Genomic DNA, 15,282 nt, shown 5'->3' with positions numbered 1-15,282 from the left:
TTTTAGATGATGTCACAATATTGTTAATCGTGCTCCTCTACCATAGAAACAATTTGATTTGAGATCGGTCTCAGAAAATCAGTAATAGTTTATATTTTGAAGATGACTAAAAAGATTAGTTTACACATAAGCACGTAAATATTTATGTATAAATACACATAAGCACGTAAATATTTACGTATAAATATGCATAAGCACGTAAATATTTACGTTTAAATACACATAATCTCTTTGAAAAATCTTGGATAGGTGGTACTCCGAGAAATAGAACCATCTGATTTCATTCGTTCTTAATAGCAACAACATAATCATCTGTGGATGCATCGGCTTTATTTAAAAATTGGAATTAGACCTCGTAATTCCTTTGACTTTCCCACTAACGATAGTTTAGGAGATAGTGCTTATAATTATTTTTTTTAAAAAAAATGTCATAATCAACCCAAAGTTTGAACGGAGAATTGAACAATGACTTTGACAAAATAAAATAATCATGTCATGAGACTTTATATAATAAAAAAGACGGACAGAACATTAATGTAGCCAACAACTACTTTATGCAGAGATTATCACTATAATATATATTTATTTAAAAAGTCAAATAGTTTGTTAAATATAGCAGACTATTATTTTTATTTTATTCTATTTTAAAGGATAGAAGCTACTATATTATTAGTGTATAAAATACTTCAGAATAGTAACAGATCGAATATAAATGACGAAAATTATTTTAGGTGGCAAAACATTACCATGCAGAGACGTTTAATTTAATACAATCTTTTAGTCAGAAATCATTACCAACAATAATAAAACAGAAAGGGATCATGCATGAGGTTGATTTTTACTCAGTCATAAATATGCTGGAATTTGATTTTAATTATTTAGTACTACATGCGCACTTTCTGAATGTAAACATGTTGAAATTATTATCAAACGTACAAGCATGATATTTATCTAATAGCGAAGTTTAAACTTATATATATGATAAAAAATCAAAAACATATTGAAAGTTATATAGATCATATATGCATGCTTTATAACTTTATAAGTTACGATAAAATAAATAAACAAGGTCCCCCAAATATATCATACTTATAGGAGAGTCGGAGTTATACAACATTATTACCAACCAACACTTAAATAAAAATTAAAACATTGAAATTAATTATATAAAATCTCTGTCCAAGCATTCCTTCTCACGACGGCTCTTCAACCTCCCACGCTTATTACGAAACTAGATGCTTTCCTTTATTTATCATAAGCATATTTTGTTGGAATTGTTTGCTGTAATTAAGACAAGAGAAACACAATAGTCAATTGAATCCATATTTACAACTTTAATTACGCAGTGCAAGCTATAATTTTAAATAACAATTTCCGATAATTTTGACAAAGTCTATAAACAATTGACAGATCCTAATTACAACCAAGAAAAGAAGGGAAAAACAAATCAGTCAATTAGTTCAATTGGTAAAACAATCAACAATTCTCAAACTAAACATAAATGAAAACAAATTATCAGCAATAAAAATTCTTGGATTTCAATAAACTATTTAGGATCATTTGAGAGAAACAAATATTGGAAATTAACAAATCCATGATTATGGCGGAGCAAAACAAAACTCAATGAACATGTTAAACAACCGACGGTAAATATTAGCACAAACGTAAAGGGAGAAACCCTCTAGATCACTATTAAGTTTGATTAGAGAATTTCATCCTAGATTTATTTTCTAAACATCACATTTTACAAGACAAATTAATATACCATGACATACTATAAGATGTTTGAATTCTCAAACTCATTAAGATTAGAGATTTGGAATGACCATAAAATTAATTAAAACTTAACTGGACGAATCATCCAAGATCTGTCTTAACAAGCTTAGAAGCTTTGAAGTATTGCTGGAATTTGTTCGTCCTCGCTGCAAAAGAAGAAATGGGCGCTGGAGATGGAGAAGATTTCTCCATAGCTGTTGCATGGAGTTGTTGGCCGGAGCTATCGACGAAGCTGCTTTTGTTTCGCTGCTCGATGGAGTCGAAGCTTCTGGTTTTGTTGTTGCTCGAAAAATGGAGAATAGAAGGAGCGACGTCGACTTCTGGTACTCGGCATTCTCGCCGGAGCATGCTGCTTGTCGGGGCTAATTTCTGGTGGTTGCTTTCGCCGGCGGGTGCTTCCTTCGCTAGTGGTCTCGCCTGGCTCTTCTATTGGTCCTGCAAAGAGAGGGAAAAGAATAAGAGGAAGGTGGAGAAAGGTACAAGAGGCAGAGGAAGATGACATGGGCGTCGCCAATTGAAGCTTATGCTTGCCGGTGGCCTCGCCTGGTAGCTACTTGAACTGTGTTGGCACCAACCCAGTGAAAAAATAATTTCGAAAATATAAACATTCAAAGAATAAAAAATAAAAAATCTTTTGAAAAAAGAATATCGAAGTCAATAAGGGTTGTCTACGTATCTCATTGATAAGAATCAAGTTTGCGTAGTTCATTCAAATATAACATAAAATTTATAAACAACAAATTACTTTTTGAAAGAAAAAATAATGAGAATAAAAATCAATGAGCCACATTGAAAGGTGGGCAATCTGAATTGAACAAAATATTTTTTATTTACTATTTAAAGAAAATTTTAAATAGTCGAATAAATCAGTGAGTCACATTGAAGGGCGGACAATCTAAATTTAACAAAAGTAACAAAAATAAAATAATGAAATAATGAGTCGCGTTGAAGGACGGACTACCCAAACTTAATAAATGTCAATTAAACTAATTTTTTTAATGGAGTATAATAAAAATCAATACTATACAATGAATGTGACATCATGTACAAAAAATTAATGCAAAATAAACAAACCAACTCGGAGTGAAGCCTCATAAATACTGGAGTCTGGGTACAATCTTGGTGAAAATTTTGAGGGCATTCCTAAAATTTTTTACCCGTGTAACAACTATCTCCATTATAAAATTTTGGAGACTTCCACAAAATTTTGCCCAGTTTCTGTTCTTAAAATTTGGAAAATTTACGGGGAAGATGACCGAGCCTTAATGGCGCCTACGTATCCCGTTGAAGCAGGAATCAGGTCAAACGTAGTTCCAACGATTTAACTTGAAAAAAGATAGAACTTAAATTATAAGTATTCTGAAACTAGGTTAGCAAGAGTAACTTTGAAATAATGGACTATGATACATCACGATATATCATATAATACACAAACAATGAGTGCATGTGTTATACAAATATGTCTCGAGTGAAATGCTTAATACGATGTTTCGATTTCGCTCTACACTAGCTGACTAAGAGTGGGCTTAAAAAGAGACTTGTTTACCCGAGTTGGACAAACAACGAGATGAAGTATAATAAACAAAATGATGTCATTTTGAAAGGTATGGACAAATATCAACAATGAAACGGTCCACAAAGTTGGTATGGACAAATATGGGGCATAAAAATAAAATGATGTCATTTTGAAAGGTATGGCAACCCAAATTAAAAAGATGTCATTTTGAAGGGTATGACTACCGAAAAATAAAAGATATTCATTTTGAAGGGTATAACTACCAAAATGCAATTTAAACTTTGAAACGGTCCACAAAGTTGTTTGGACAAATATCAACAATGAAACGGTTCACAAAGTTGGTATGGACAAATATTGTAAAGTGGGTTTCAACCCACTTTTGTTTTATGAACAATGAAACATATTTTAACTTGGTTAGCGCCAACAATACTATTGTACAAAAATTTCTCACAATTTTTCTCTTTCAACTGAAATTGACATCGAGGTAATTACTATGGATTCAAGTGGTACCTCAAATGTACTTAAGCAACAACAAGATTTGTCCGTCTTGCTATTAATAAAAGCTTAGAACTAGACCTAACATCATGTTTCAAGTGTCCTCACAAGAAAGAACCTTTCAATTTGCGCATATTTAAAGTGTTTTGATTTGAAAACATCCGGAAAAGCACACTCACACTCGAAAAAAATTTCAACGCATGCAATTGTGATACCATAGGCTTGACCTTCATGTAAATCTCCGCTATTCTGGAACATTAGAATTGGCATCATGTAGGGCTTGTTAATAGCTTGTAATGTTGGCTTAGGAACGGATAGGATAGTCATTTGGGATTAAAGTGACTTATTCCTTCTGGAGCATTGCACTAAATAGATGCTTTCTACATTTATTATGCTTTTAGCGTTTGATACTCTTTGTTGTCCCTTCCTTTTGCACTTTTGACTTCTTTGAAACTCTGTTTGTCTGAGTTTTCCCTCTTTTTGAATTTTCTCCTTTTTTGATTGGAGTGTGTTTGAAATTTTGCTTTATTAAATTGGTGGGAATTTTGAACCCTTTTTTTTCTTCTGAAGTCATTTTTGTTTTATGGACATTCAGGAACTTTGATAACTTTTGTCTTTGACAAATTTGAACTTTGTATCTTCTCTTATGACTCGCATGTCTTTAGTGTGCTCAAGAAAGTCTGTTCAAAAGAGAGATAGTGCGTAAAAGCACTCAGAAAAGGTATAGGTTAAGACGTGGTTGTCCAAACAAAAGGCTATAGGCTCCAACTGGGGACATCTAAGGATTAACATCATTTGGTAGGTTTTGAAAGGCTCAAACGGATCAAAGAAGGTCTGCAATCATTTTTCAAATCAAACATTACTCAGAATTTCGCCTCAATAACATTTAGGCCAAGTTCTTGATCAACAATGAAAAATAATTGAATTTGATTCAAAACTCACCATACAATGCACATGAAACAATGAATCTGATTTTGTTCTAATCTTGAATTTATACAAGACAACATTTGCGAGTGTAACAAAGTATGAATGAGAGGTACCAAAAGAATCAATGGTTTAACAAGAAGTCAATCTTCATTATTATACAAATTATTTTTCACATGCACACTTGAACTGTGTTGGCACCAACCCAGTGAAAAAATAATTTCAAAAATATAATCATTCAAAGAATAAAAAGTAAAAAAATCTTTTGAAGAAAGAATACCGAACCCAATAAGGGCTGCCTACGTATCTCATTGATGAGAATCAGGTTTGCGTAGTTCTTCCAAATATGACATAAAATTTATAAACAACAAATTACTTTTTGAAAGGAAAAAATAATGAGAATAAAAATCAATGAGCCACATTGAAAGGCGAGCAACCCGAATTGAACAAAATATTTTTTTATTTACTATTTAAAGAAAATTTTACAAGGATGAATGAATCAGTGAGTCATATTGAAGGTCGGACCACCTAAATTTAACAAAAGTAACAAAAATAAAATAATGAAATAACGAGTCGCGTTGAAGGACGGACTACCCCAACTTAACAAATGTCAATTAAACTATTTTTTTCAATGGAGTATAATAAAAATCAAAGATATACAATGAATGTGACATCATGTACAAAAAATTAATGCAAAATAATAAAACCAATTCGGAGTGAAGCCTCATTAATACTGGAGTCTGCGTACAATCTTGGTGAAAATTTTGAGGGCATTCCTAAAAAATTTTGCCCATGTTTCAGCTTCGACAAACCTCCGGTATTTAATATTGTAACAACTATCTCCATTATAAAATTTTGGAGACTTCCACAAAATTTTGCCCCAGTTTCTGTTCTTAAAATTTGAAAAACTTATGGGGAAGATGACCAAGACTTAATGGCGCCTACGTATCCCGTTGAAGCAGGAATCAGGTCAAACGTAGTTCCAACGATTTAACTTGAAAAAAGATTGAATTTAAATTAGAAGTATTCTAAAACTAGGTTAGCAAGAGTAACTTTGAAATAATGGACTATCATACATCACGATATATCATATAATATACACACAATGAGTGCATGTGTTATACAAATATGTCTCGAGTGTCATGCTTAATATGATGTTTCGATTTCGCTCTACACTAGCTGACTAAGAGTGGGCTTAAAACGAGACTTGTTTACCCGAGTTGGACAAACTACGAGATGAAGTATAATAAACAAAATGATGTCATTTTGAAAGGTATGGACAAATATCAACAATGAAACGGTCTACAAAGTTGGTATGGACAAATATGGGGCATAAAAATAAAATGATGTCATTTTGAAAGGTATGGCAACCCAAATTTAAAAGATGTCATTTTGAAGGGTATGACTACCGAAAAATAAAAGATGTCATTTTGAAGGGTATAACTACCAAAATGCAATTTAAACTTTGAAACGGTCCACAAAGTTGTTTGGACAAATATCAATAATGAAACGGTTCACAAAGTTGGTATGGACAAATATTGTAAAGTGGGTTTCAACCCACTTTTATTTTATGAACAATGAAACATATTTTAACTTTGTTAGCGCCAACAATAGTATTGTACAAAAATTTCTCACAATTTTTCTCTTTCAACTAAAATTGACATCGAGGTAATTCCTATGGATTCAAGTGGCACCTCAAATGTATTTAAGCAACAACAAGATTTGTCTCTTGCTATAAATAAAAGCTTAGAACTAGACCTAACATCATGTTTCAAGTGCTTTCACAAGAAAGAAACTTTCAATTTGCGCACATTTAAAGTGTTTTTATTTGAAAACATCTGGAAAAGCACACTCACACTCGAAAAATATTTCAACGCATGCAATTGTGATACCATAGGCTTGACCTTCATGTAAATCTCCGCTAATGTGGAACATTTGAATTGGAATCATGTAGGGCTTGTTAATAGCTTGTAATGTTGGCTTAGGAACGGATAGGATAGTCATTTGGGATTAAAGTGACTTATTCCTTCTTGAGCATTGCACTAAATAGATGCTTTCAACATTTATTATGCTTTTAGCGTTTGATTCTCTTTGTTGTCTCTTCCTTTTGAACTTTTGACTTCTTTGAAACTCTGTTTGTCTGAGTTTTCCCTCTTTTTGAATTTTCTCCTTTTTTGTTTGGAGTGTTTTTGAAATTTTGCTTTATTAAATTGGTGGGAATTTTGAACCATTTTTTTTCTTCTGAAGTCATTTTTGTTTTCTGGACATTCAGGAACTTTGATAACTTTTGTCTTTGACAAATTTGAACTTTGTATCTTCTCTTATGACTTGCATGTCTTCAGTGTGCTCAAGAAAGTCTGTTCAAAAGAGAGATAGTGCGTAAAAGCACTCAGAAAAGGTATATGTTAAGATGTGGTTGTCCAAAGAAAAGGCTATAAGCTCAAACTGGGGACATCTAAGGATTAACATCATTTGGTAGGTTTCGAAAGGCTCAAACGGATCAAAGAAGGCCTGCAATCATTTTTCAAATCAGACATTACTCAGAATTTCGCCTCAATAACATTTAGGCCAAGTTCTAGATCAACAATGAAAAATAATTGAATTTGATTCAAAACTCACCATACAATGCACATGAAATAATGAATCTGATTTTGTTCTAATCTTGAATTTATACAAGACAACATTTGCAAGTGTAACAAAGTATAAATGAGAGGTACCAAAAGAATCCATGGTTTAACAAGAAGTCAATCTTCATTATTATACAAATTATTTTTCACATGCACACTTGAACTGTGTTGGCACCAACCCAGTGAAAAAATAATTTCGCAAAATATAAATATTCAAAGAATAAAAAGTAAAAAATCTTTTGAAGAAATAATACCGAACCCAATAAAGGCTGCCTACGTATCTCATTGATGAGAATCAGGTTTGTGTAGTTCTTCCAAATATGACATAAAATTTATAAACAACAAATTACTTTTTGAAAGGAAAAAATAATGAGAATAAAAATCAATGAGCCACATTGAAAGGCGGGCAACCCGAATTGATCAATTTTTTTTATTTACTATTTAAAGAAAATTTTACAAGGACGAATGAATTAGTGAGTCACATTGAAGGGCGGACCACCTAAATTTAACAAAAGTAACAACAATAAAATAATGAAATAATGAGTCGCGTTGAAGGACGGACTACCCAAACTTAACAAATGTCAATTAAACTAACTTTTTCAATGGAGTATAGTAAAAATCAAAGATATACAATGAATGTGACATCATGTACAAAAAATTAATGCAAAATAAACAAACCAACTCGGAGTGAAGCCTCATAAATACTGGTGTCTGTGTACAATCTTGGTGAAAATTTTGAGAGCATTCCTAAAAAATTTTGCCCCTATTTCTGCTTCGACAAACCTCCGGTATTTAATATTGTAACAACTATCTCCATTATAAAATTTTGGAGACTTCCACAAAATTTTGCGCTAGTTTCCGTTCTTAAAATTTGGAAAACTTACGGGGAAGATGACCGAGCCTTAATGGCGCCTACGTATCGCGTTGAATTAGGAATCAGGTCAAACGTAGTTCCAACGATTTAACTTTAAAAAAGATTGAACTTAAATTATAAGTATTCTAAAACTATGTTAGCAAGAGTAACTTTGAAATAATGGACTACCATATATCACGATAAATCATATAATATACAAACAATGAGTGCATGTGTTATACAAATATGTCTCGAGTGTCATGCTTAATACGATATTTTGATTTCGCTCTACACTAGCTGACTAAGAGTGGGCTTAAAAAGAGACTTGTTTACCCGAGTTGGACAAAATAGGGGATGAAGTATAATAACAACGTTAGATGACCGCAAGCCAACTATTTGTTTATCACTTCCAATGAATTTCGAAGGTGTTTTTCTAAAGGACAGTCGTGGAAAGCCACGTAACCGCCTTTATCCTAATGCATTCTATTTGCCATTTGGCAGAAATTATGTCATGAAATACAATGGCAATATACAATAAATAATGAATAAATAAATAGTACGACATGCAAATAATTAACAAAATATAAAAGATATAATGAATAGCACAATAAAGAATAGTATCAACAATTTGAAAAAATGAACCCAGAATGGTTAGAACCTCTAATATTCCCAGCGGAGTCGTCATTCTGTTGACATCCTTTGAATGGAAGCAACATTGTGGCGACTCAATAAAAAAAGAATTAGTTAAAATAATTTCTAAAAAAGGGTAAAGGGGTCAAAAGTGGTAAAATGAGTTTAAAAGGATTAATGGGAGTTAAAGGGGGAGAAGGGAGTCGCCACCTAATTTTTAGGAAAACTAGGAAACCGATTAATTAATTAACTTAAAAGAGAGTCCACGAAACCAATTTGATTCTAGATAAGGGGTTCAAGTTATTCCGAAGGGAAGAGATTAGACACCCTTCGAAATCCACAACTGTGGTTCCCGACTGAGTTCATTTTTTCAAATTGAGGCGATAACAATAATATACCATTAATATTATATAAAATAAACAATAATAATAAAATAAAACAACAACATGAGAAACGGCCTAAAGTTTGCCTAGCATCGATATATACAAAATAATGAATTGTAAAATATAAATTGAACTCCTCTCGAATAACTTCAATGAAAAAAGTCTTGGGTACCTGTAAACACACTTAGTAAAAGTGTTAGTAATAAATAAAAATGAAAAAAATTGAATATATGAAATAATAATTTAAAAAATAAAAATCCGTCTTACTAACATGGGAGGCCTTGGAAATCGACGGTAATTTCTTCATCGTCCCTTTTAACAATTTAACAATGTCACGACCCAAATCCGCACCGTGACTGGCACCCACACTTACCCTCCTATGTGAGCGAACCAACCAATCTAAACTCTAACATTTCAATATAATATCAACAGTAAATAATGCGGAAGACTCAAACTCATTAAATAAAACCAATTCATTAACTTCTAAAATTCAACATCTATTATTCCCCAAAATCTGGAAGTCATCATCACAAGAACATCTATGATCAATTTCTAAACTAAAATTATTCTAAAAGCTAAAACAAGTAAAAGCTAGTCCATGCCGGAACTTCAAGGCATCAAGACATGAGGAAGAAGATCCAGTCCAAGCTAGAAGCATTAGCTCACCCTGAAGATCCGATGTGACGAAGACTGGCTAGAATTGCGGTTGAGTTGAAGATGACGGTACGTTTGCTGCACTCCACAAATAAACAAGAAGAAAACATAAAAGTAGGGGGTCAGTACAAACACAAGTACTGAGTAGGTATCATCGGCCAACTCAAAATAGAAAACAGTATATATTAAGCAATATCATAAAATCAACTAATATCCTTAGCATGCAGCATTTACAATTACCATAACCCTTGGTTACAACACCAAGCTCATCAATGAGGACTCACGCCTCTTCATCATACTCATTTGGGAATTACGTTCATTAGATTGAGTATATTAACATCTTTCAAGATTCATTATCTTTATTCCTCTTGTGTCGGTACGTGACACCCTGCTCCTTATATACTATCCTGGTGTCGGAACGTGACACTCCGATCCTCATTCTATCCTGGTACCGGAACGTGGCACCCGATCCATATACTATCCTGGTGTCGGAACGTGACACTCCGATCCTCATATACTATCCTGGTACCGGAACGTAGCACCCGATCCATATACTATCCTGGTGTCGGAACGTGACACTCTGATCCTCATATACTATCCTGGTACCGGAACGTGGCACCCGATCCATATACTATCCTGGTGTCGGAACGTGACACTCCGATCCTCATATACTATCCTGGTACCGGAACGTGGCACCCGATCCATATACTATCCTGGTGTCGGAACGTGACACTCCGATCCTCATATACTATCCTGGTACCGGAACGTGGCACCCGATCCCCTAATCTCACTACTTTCGTTCATCAAGCCTTCCTTTATACCAAGGCATCATCATTAACAAAGTAGATTAGGGTTTCTTTTTCAAGATTTAGGATTCAATAGCTTCATCATGCTTATTTTATCACAATTACATAATCACATTCATGCAAGCATACAATTAAGCATATAGAAGGGTTTACAATACTACCCATACATATCATTCGCTATTAAGAGTTTACTACGAATAGTATAAAAATCATAACCTACCTCCACCGAAGATTCGTGATCAAGCAAGCAAATTTCCCAAGCTTTTGTTTTTTCCTCTTCGTTCGTCTCTCTCTATCGATTCTCCTTCTCTTTCTTTCTGTTCTTTTCTTTTTCTTATTCAAACCCTCTTTCTTTTACCCTAATTAGAATATAATTAAGAATAAAAGATGACAATAATAACCCACTAATTAACTTAAGGTTACCTCTTTTAACCCCCAAGTAATTAGACTTATTAACCTTAACCCTCTAGCTTTATAATTAAAGTAGGAATGGTCCAAAACGTCCCTTAAAACAATTGAGGAATTCCGACTCAGACTGGGATTTACGCAGCCTATGATGGCCCGTCGCGCCTGCGACGGTCCGTCCTGCTGCTCCGTCACAGAGTTTAGAGACTCAATTTCTCTGAAGAGTCTGTGACGGTCCGTCACACCTGTGACAGTCCGTCCTGCCATTCCATTACGAAGTTCAGAGAGTCGATTTCCAGTACCTAATTTCAGATTTTCTAAGTGTTTTGAAACGAGACCCTGCACCGGTCCGTCGTGCCCATGGCGGTCCGTCGTGGGGTCCGTTGCCTCAGCCTGTTTTTCCAGAAATAAAATCTGCTGCTCAAAACGACTAAACAGGTCGTTACAATAGATACCAATTTACCCATCATTCGTCCCTGAACGATCACAAGAAGGAAAACAAGGGCGAAAAGGAGTACCTGAATCTGTAAACAGATGTGGGTATCTTTCTCGCATATCTGCCTCTTTCTCCCAAGTGGCTTCTTCAACTGGTCGATTCTTCCATTGAACTTTGATGGATGCAATCTCCCTTGATCTCAACTTGCGAATTTCTCTATCTAGAATGGCAACAGGTTCCTCCTCATAAGACAAATTTTCAGCAAGAGAAACGGAATCCCAACGGATGATGTAGTTTTCATCCCCGTGGTATCTTTTCAACATCGACACATGGAATACCGGATGTACTCCGGACAGCCCTGGAGGCAAGGCTAACTCATAAGCCACCTCCCCTACTCGCTTAAGTACTTCAAAGGGACCAATGTACCTTGGGCTTAGCTTGCCTCTTTTACCAAACCGCATCACCCCTTTCATTGGCGAAACTTTCAACAAGACTTGTTCACTCTCCATGAACTCTAAGTCTCTAACCTTTCGATCTGCATATTCTTTTTGCCTACTTTGCGCCGCTAGAAGCTTTTCTTGAATAGATTTCACTTTCTCTATCGAATCTCTCAAAAGATCAGTACCCCAAGGTCTAACCTCGAATGCATCAAACCAACCAATGGGGGACCTACATCTCCTACCATATAATGCTTCAAATGGAGCCATATCAATGCTTGAGTGATAGCTATTATTGTATGAAAACTCCGCTAAGGGTAAGAAGTTATCCCAATGGCCACCAAATTCTATCACACACGCACGAAGCATATCCTCCAACACTTGAATCGTTCGCTCAGACTGACCATCGGTCTGAGGATGGAACGCAGTACTAAGGTCCAACCTAGTACCCAATTCCGCATGCAAGGTTTTCCAAAACTTAGAAGTAAACTGCGTACCTCTATCTGATATGATGGATAGTGAAACCCCATGCAATCGAACGATTTCTGAGATATAGATCTTGGCTAACTTCTCGGCATTGTAAGTCACCTTAACCGGAATAAAATGAGCAGACTTAGTTAACCTATCAACAATCACCCAAATGGAGTCATACTTACCCATTGTCTTTGGAAGACCAACCACGAAGTCCATTGCGATTCTCTCCCATTTCCATTCCGGAATGGGCATTCTCTGAAGTGTTCCTTCGGGCCTTTGGTGTTCATACTTTACTTGTTGACAGTTTGGACATTTGGCAATAAAATCCACAATATCACGCTTCATCCTACTCCACCAAAAGTGTTGCTTTAGGTCATGGTACATCTTGGTTGCACCAGGATGTATAGAATACCCGGAACTATGAGCCTCTGTAAGAATGGTGTTGATCAAATCATCGACACGGGGTACACACACCCTTCCCTTAATCCTCAAAATGCCTTCCTCATCGATCGTCGCTTCTTTAGCCTCTCCTCGCAACACTTTATCTCGGATCCGGATCAATTTTTCATCATTAAACTGCTTTCCCTTAATCTTGTCAAGGAAGGAAGATCTTGCCTCCACACAAGCTAAAAATCCTCCCTTCTCATTTACTTCTAATCTCATAAGGTTGTTAGCCAGAATCTGAACTTCTCTAGCCAATGGGCGTCTAGAAGCTTGCAAGTGAGCTAGACTTCCCATGCTTCCTGCCTTTCTACTTAAAGCATCCGCTACAACATTCGCCTTCCTCGGATGATACAAAATAGTGATGTCGTAGTCCTTCAGTAGTTCCATCCATCTCCTCTGTCTCAAGTTCAAATCTTTCTGAGTAAAGACATACTGTAGGCTACGATGATCCGTATAGACCTCACACTTAACCCCATATAAATAGTGTCTCCATTGCTTTAATGCAAACACTACCGCGGCCAATTCCAAATCATAAGTTGGATAGTTACGTTCATGCACTTTTAATTGTCTTGAAGCATAAGCAATCACATTCTTCTCTTGCATTAGCACTGCACCCAAACCCGAATAGGATGCATCATAATAGACAATAAAATTCTTACCTTCCACTGGCAAGGTGAGAATTGGTGCAGTAGTCAACAGAGTCTTGAGCGAAAGCTTTCCTCACACTCATCCGACCATACGAATGGGACATTTTGCTTAGTCAAGTTCGTCAGTTGCAAAGAAATAGAAGAGAATCCCTTGACAAATCGGCGGTAGTAGCTAGCTAACCCAACAAAGCTCCTTATTTATGACACATTAGTAGGTCTTACCCAATTCTTCACTGTCTCAATCTTAAAAGGATCAACCATCACCACATCCTTAGAAATCACATGCCCCAAGAAGGACACTGCATCTAGCCAAAACTCACACTTGGAGAATTTGGCATAAAGCTTTTTCTCCCTCAACATTTCCAATACCCTTCTCAAATGCTCTTCATGTTCCTTCTTGCTCTTTGAGTATACCAATATATCATCAATGAATACGATCACAAAGAGATCCAGATATGGCTTAAAATCCCGTTCATCAAGCTCATGAAAGCAGCAGGGGCATTCGTAAGACCAAAAGATATTACTACAAATTCGTAATTCCCATACCTGTTTCTAAAAGCAGTCTTTGGCACATCCGTTGCCCGTATTTTCAATTGATGATAACCGGATCTCAAGTCAATCTTAGAGAAGACACAAGCACCTTGTAACTGATCGAACAAGTCATCAATGCGAGGAAGAGGATACTTGTTCTTTATGGTTACCTTGTTCAACTGCCGGTAGTCTATGCGCATCCGAAAACTCCCATCCTTTTTCTTCACAAACAACACCGGAGCACCCCAAGGAGATGCACTTGGTCTAATGAAGCCTTTGCTCAACAACTCTTGAAGTTGGGCTTTTAACTCTCTTAACTCCGCGGGGCCATTCTATAAGGGGGTATAGAAATAGGGCGAGTACCCGGTTCAAGATCAATACAGAAGTCAATATCCCTATCTGGTGGCATACCAGGAAGATTTGCAGGGAACACATCCAGAAACTCACGGACCACCGAAACCGACTCAATCGAAGGTACTTGGGTAGTGTCATCCTTGAGATGTGCCAAGAAAGCTAAACACCCTTTACTAACCATTTTCTTAGCACGAAGAAAGGAGATGATACGCACCGAATTGGAAGTGTAGTCACCCTCCCAAACTAACGGATCTGTCCCAGGCTTGGCTAACGTCACCGTTTTAGCATTACAATCCAAGATCGCAAAATTCGGAAAAAGCCAAGTCATACCCAGAATTACATCAAAGTCAACCATTTCTAAGATAACCAAATCTACATAAGTGTTGCTCCCCACAAAATTCACCAAACAAGACCTATATACTTTTTCAACTATCACAGACTCACCCACCGGAGTAGAAACACGAATAGGTATGTCAAGTAATTCACAAGGTAAATTTAGACCATTAGCAAATGAAGAAGATACATAAGAAAATGTGGATCCAGGATCAAACAATACAGAAGCCATGAAATCACAAACCGTAAGATTACCTGTGATGACAGCATCTGATGTCTCCGTTTCTGACCGCCCAGGGAAAGCGTTACAATGGGCCCTTTCGTTTGTTTGTCCGTTGCCCCTACCATGTTGTGATGTAGTGGCTCCAGTTTGCCCATCACCCCGACCGTTTTGGTGACCACCATTACTTCGACCACCGCGTCCTCCAGAATGACGACCTCTTCCATAACCACCTCTACCTCTAACATTTGGAGGTCTGTAACTCTGTTTTGGACAATACCTCTTAATGTGTTCGATCTCCCCACATCCATAACACTCTCTGGGTTCAAGCATAGGT

The 15,282-nt window shown here is 36.0% G+C and overlaps 1 long non-coding RNA gene across 1 annotated transcript; it reads right to left on the bottom strand.

The window, feature by feature from the left end:
- Positions 1 to 998: 998 nt before the first annotated feature.
- LOC112940890 (uncharacterized) lies at positions 999 to 2,588 on the bottom strand. The gene is made up of 2 exons (XR_003245109.2): positions 1,850 to 2,588; positions 999 to 1,281 (listed from the first exon to the last, which is right to left on the bottom strand). It is a non-coding gene; the product is annotated as an uncharacterized lncRNA (long non-coding RNA).
- Positions 2,589 to 15,282: the final 12,694 nt, after the last annotated feature.

The sequence above is a fragment of the Solanum lycopersicum genome, chromosome 2 (genome assembly GCF_036512215.1).
Source record: "Solanum lycopersicum chromosome 2, SLM_r2.1".
Lineage (NCBI taxonomy): Eukaryota > Viridiplantae > Streptophyta > Magnoliopsida > Solanales > Solanaceae > Solanum > Solanum lycopersicum.
The sequence above is the reverse complement of the archived record's forward strand: the minus strand, read 5'-3'. Positions and strand labels throughout refer to the sequence as shown.